At 43.2% G+C, this 5,659-nt stretch overlaps 1 pseudogene; it reads left to right on the top strand.

Moving 5' to 3' along the window:
- The first annotated feature begins 2,244 nt into the window (after positions 1-2,244).
- Positions 2,245-2,362, top strand: LOC126476043 (5S ribosomal RNA; annotated as a pseudogene).
- The last annotated feature ends 3,297 nt before the right edge of the window (positions 2,363-5,659 follow it).

The following is a 5,659-nucleotide window of genomic DNA, read 5'->3' as shown; positions in this document are numbered from 1 at the left end:
CGTCACAGTCCTGTGTGTTACAACGCAGTTAATTAACTTCGAATATGAAATCCAGGTAGTGGTCAATAGTATCACTCCATTAGACTGCTATGTTGTTATCGTAGATCGAGTGTATTGTTTACCCTGTCAGATGAGAAGCCGTTAAAGGATTTTTATAATACATTTGAAAAAAGATATAGCGATTTACCACACGGCACGTGCATATCAATAACACTGTAAGAGTTGTGACGTACGACAAAAGACAGAACATTTGATGTTAAACAGAAACAACAGACGATTTCACAAGCTGCGACATTGTCGCATGTAAAACAGTGACCCGAATATAGAATAAATTTCCTTTACTTTACGTCTCTGGTCACAAACCTTTTGTCATCAGACTACCGGTTTCTGTCTATAATGACTGTCATCAGATCTGCAGCAAAATATGGGAAAACATTAATACACTATCAGATTGTCTACAGCTTAAAACAATAAAATAGACCATAATGAAAAGTACTACTGACATACATAAACATTTTTGCGCTTTAAGTATGAAGAGGCATACCAGTTTTATAAAAAAATGCCCTATGTACTGCAGCCATAGTGGCATCGTCAAACAGTATATTCAAGAGTCATCTTGCCAGCAGCACTACTGTTCAAAACAAACTGCCGTACAGTAGCCATAAGATGTTTGTATTGTAAGTTCACCAGATATCGCTACCGTAAGCGTACACAGTCTTCAATGATTAATTGAACAACGTCAAATAAAGGCGGGGGGGGGGGGGGATACAATCGGTAAAGTCTGTAATGGGCTTATAAGGTATAAGAGGCATTACAGTAATAAAAAGCGATGAAGTAAAACAGCCGGCCGGTGTGACCGAGCGGTTCTAGGCGCTACAGTCTGGAACCGCGTGACCACTACGGTCGCAGGTTCGAATCCTGCCTCGGGCATGGGTATGTGTGATGTCCTTAGGTTAGTTAGGTTCAAGTAGTTCTAAGTTCTAGGGGACTGATGACATCATAAGTTAAGTCCCATAGTGCTCAGATCCATTTGAATCCATTTTTTGATCCACAATGAAAAAAACCATAGTGCCGCACATGATCAGCGCCCTCTTTCAACGCTAACCCCAGAATGACGCACAGGCGAGAAGTGGTTAGAGGAATATGACCGCCAGAGAGCCCCTCATACCCTACGGCACGCCGTTGCAAGAAAAGAATGATAAACCTCCATACCCGTGCATGAACAAGATTATCTGGTTAATGTATTATGTTATATAAACAGAGAAGGAGCAAGAAGCTACTATAGTTACGCGCACAACGTACGAAAACGAAGTAAATATGTAAGACACTTCATACTAAATGAAACTATCAACAAACTATTCAAAACAGAGGAGTTCAGTGATTAAAGTAAAGCATCATCAAACAAAGCAAAGTACTCATTGGGCACGAAATCACTCTGTCGATTAAGCAGTTTGGTTGGTTCTTTCCTTTTGGCTTTATAAATCTGAAGCTCCTCTAACAAATTAAGAGCACGGCGTTTTTCCACGCTGTCGAGAATCCGTATACAATTCTCAATGCTCCCCATGGAATGACTAGATTCAGACAAATGCTATTCTAAAGCTGTTTTGTTCCGTGGCTGTGAATGTTCTTTAAACCTTAAGTTAACGCCTCTTATACCTTATAAGCCGATTACAGACTTTACCGATTGTATCCCCCTCTTTATTTTACGCTGTTCATTTAATCATTGAAGACTATGTGTATGCTTACAGTAGCGACACCTGGTGAACATACAACACAAACACCCTGTGGCTACTGTACGGCAGTTTGTTTTGAACAGTAGTGCTGCTGACAAGATGACTCTTGAATATGCTGTTATTTATATATATTTGACGATGCTGGTGCTGATTTTGCGTTTATTATTTGACGATGCCACTATGGCTGCAGTACATTAGGACATGTTTTTATGAAACAGGTATGCCTCCTCATGCTTAAAGCGCAGAAATGTATATGTATGTGAGTAGTACTTTTAATTTTGGTCTATTTTTTTTAAGCTGTAGACAATCTACTAGTGTATTAATGTTTTCCCATATTTTGCTGCAGATGTGAAGATGGTCATCATAGACCGAAACCGGTAGTCTCATGACAAGAAGTTTGTGAACATAGACGTAAACTAAAGGAAATTTAATATGTATATGTTTTTTAGTTTCAGAGGTATAGACGTGCCAAATCGGATGATTGTTTTTGATAAACCTTTTACTTTTCAGAGGCAACGGCCTTACCGCAGTGGATACACCGGTTCCCATGAGATCACCGAAGTTAAGCGCTGTCGGGAGTGGTCGGCACTTGGATGGGTGACCATCCAGGTCGCCATGCGCTGTTGCCATTTTTCGGAGTGCACTCAGCCTCTTGATGCCAATTGCGGAGCTACTCGACCGAATAGTAGCGGCTTCGGTCAAGAATACCGGGAGAGCGGTATGCTGACCCCACGCCCCTCCTATCCGCATTCTCCTCTGTGGATGACACTGTGGTCGGATGGTCCCGATGGGCCACTTGTAGCCTGTAGACGGAGTGGTTTTGTACTTTTCAGCACAGCCCATGCATTTCTGCGGACATTCATGTTTCATTTCTTTCAGTCAGGTTGGGCGTAATCAGGTGAATCAAACCGTTTAAAATTGCGTGTTGGACGGGTAGGAAACATTGGTTCGAGCCATGCTGCTTGTTCGAATGCTGAACTAGTAAGAACGTGGTTCTGATCCGACACAGCGTTTTACTGTGTCAGGAAGTCCCACTACAGACGTGCATTGCTTTTTAAAGCGAACGCTTCGTTCTGTAACTGATAATTGGTAGTCATCATCATCATCATTTAAGACTGATTATGCCTTTCAGCGTTCAGTCTGGAGCATAGTCCCCCATATAAAATTCCTCCATGATCCCCTATTCAGTGCTAACACTGGTGCCTCTTCTGATGTTAAGCCTATTACTTCAAAATCATTCTTAACCGAATCCAGGTACCTCGGTCTACCCCGACTCCTCCTACCCTCTACTGCTGAACCCATGAGTCTCTTGGGTAACCTTGCTTCTCCCATGCGTGTAACATGACCCCACCATCTAAGCCTGTTCGCCCTGACTGCTACATCTATAGAGTTAATTCCAGTTTTTCTTTGATTTCCTCATTGTGGACACCCTCCTGCCATTATTCCCATCTACTAGTACCTGCAATCATCCTAGCTACTTTCATATCCGTAACCTCAACCTAATTGATAAGGTAACCTGAATCCACCCAGCTTTCGCTCACGTACAACAAAGTTGGTCGAAAGATTGAACGGTGCACAGATAACTTAGTCTTGGTACTGATTTCCTTCTTGCAGAAGAGAGTAGATCGTAGCTGAGCACTTACTGCATTAGCTTTGCTACACCTCGCTTCCAGTTCTTTCACTATGTTGCCATCCTGTGAGAATATGCATCCTAAGTACTTGAAACTGTCCACCTGTTCTAACTTTGTTCCTCCTATTTGGCACTCAATCCGTTTATCCCTCTTTCCCACTGACGTTACTTTCGTTTTGGAGATGCTAATCTTCATACCATAGTCCTTACATTTTTGATCTAGCTCTGAAGTATTACTTTGCAAACTTTCAATCGAATCTGCCATCACAACTAAGTCATCCGCATATGCAAGACTGCTTATTTTGTGTTCACATATCTTAATCTCACCCTGCCAGTCTATTGTTTTCAACATATGATACATAAATAATATGAACAACAGTGGAGACAGGTTGCAGCCTTGTCTCACCCCTGAAACTACTCTGAACCATTAACTCAGTTTACCGTCAACTCTAACTGCTGCCTGACTATCCATGTAAAGACCTTTAATTGCTTGCAAAAGTTTGCCTCCTATTCCATCATCTCGTAGAACAGGCAATAACTTCCTCCTAGGAACCCGGTCATATGCCTTTTCTAGATCTATAAAGCATAGATACAAGTCCCTGTTCCACTCGTAACACTTCTCCATTATTTGCCGTAAGCTAAAGATTTGGTCCTGACAACCTGTAAGACGCCTAAACCCATACTGATTTTCATCCAATTGGTCCTCAACTAATACTCGCACTTTCCTTTCAACAATACCTGAGAAGATTTTACCCACAACACTGATGAAAGAGATACCTCTGTAGTTGTTACAATCTTTTCTGTTTCCATGTTTAAAGATTGGCGTGATTACTGCTTTTGTCCATAATTGGTAGTTTTTTTATAAATTGGAATAAATTTTATGAGCCGTGTCCTCGGTGAAGAGCAGCAGAGCTCTCGATTACGATCGGCCGGTGGCCGCGTGCCAAGTGTGTCGTCAGGGGCGACGAGGATGGCGAGGTGAGGAGCCTTGTAGCGACGACGCACGCCGTGTTTGTGCTTCCCCGACACATCGCGAGCCGCGTTCCTTGGCCCGATTAGCATGGGGCTCGGCGCCTATCTGCATTTTAACACCGCGCGCCTGCATCCCAATTAATCCCGCTTCCTCCGCGGGGCTGCGCTCGCCCGCCGCCGACTGCACGGCCGCCCTCGTTACCATTCACGTACCGACGCTGCAGGCGGCTGCGTGCGACTCTTCCCAACACCTATTGCGTCCCACATACTTCCGCAGCAGCAATATCGTAAATCTGCCTGTCTCAGTAAATCTGCCTGTTAGCGCCTTCCCCAGTGCCATCTTTTCTTCCTTTTTCTTTCTTACTTCCTTTTGTTTGGCATTTGGTGTTTAGTACACACAGCCATACTTTTAACGCATCAGTAACAAAATCAATATGCAACGTACGATAGTGGAGTGGGAGAAGTCGATACGAACAATTTCATACGTGATTCTTGAGATCTATCAAGCCGGGATGCAACTTCAGATTGTATTATTTTAACAAATACAGCACACAGCCATCGATTTTCATTTAAGCTAATATGCGTTTCAGCTTTTCATCCGTCTTAAGTTAGAGCAATAGATAACCGAGCCTTCAGTTAGCATATAGTTGCAATATCAACAGCAAACTGGATGCTGCAATTGCCCTGTGCAAAATAACAACTTTGTAGCTGCTGCAAATTGTATAATTACGATCCATTGTCGCTTAGGAGTACTGAGTTTCTATTTTGATGAAATGATAATGAAATGAAGACCCTAAGCTATCAACGTTGACGGTTGAAAAGGTGTGCCCCGACAGGTACTCGAACCCGGGATCTCCTACTTACATGGCAGGTGCTCTATCCTTTTCTTTTCTTTTTTTTTCCTAGTTGATCTCATTTTGTTCTATATTGTTCGCTGAATTTGTTCGGGGCGGATGTCCGATGACACCTGTTCTGGTTCTTCGTTGATCCATTCACTCACTTTTTTTTTTATTAGAGAGAGTAGCTAACCCTCTGATCCATCTGAGTCACCGAGGACACAGAGGGTAGTGCGACTGCAGGGATTTATCCCTTACACGCTCCCCGTGAGACCCACATTCCCGACTTCGTGTTCACACACTACATTCGTAGTGCCCCTGCCCATTACACTCATTACTCGCGGCAGACGATCTTACCGAGTCCCATAGGAGTTCGGGCAATGCGTGTGCATCCAGCACAGGAGAAGAAGGTCAATAGCCGGTTAAACCTTAACTATACGAAGATGGTATCTATTCTTTCGGACATGTCTCGGACTCGGGAAGATTGT

This window comes from Schistocerca serialis, chromosome 4 (assembly GCF_023864345.2).
Source record: "Schistocerca serialis cubense isolate TAMUIC-IGC-003099 chromosome 4, iqSchSeri2.2, whole genome shotgun sequence".
In the NCBI taxonomy this organism is placed as follows: domain Eukaryota; kingdom Metazoa; phylum Arthropoda; class Insecta; order Orthoptera; family Acrididae; genus Schistocerca; species Schistocerca serialis.
This window is presented reverse-complemented; position numbering and strand designations above follow the sequence as displayed.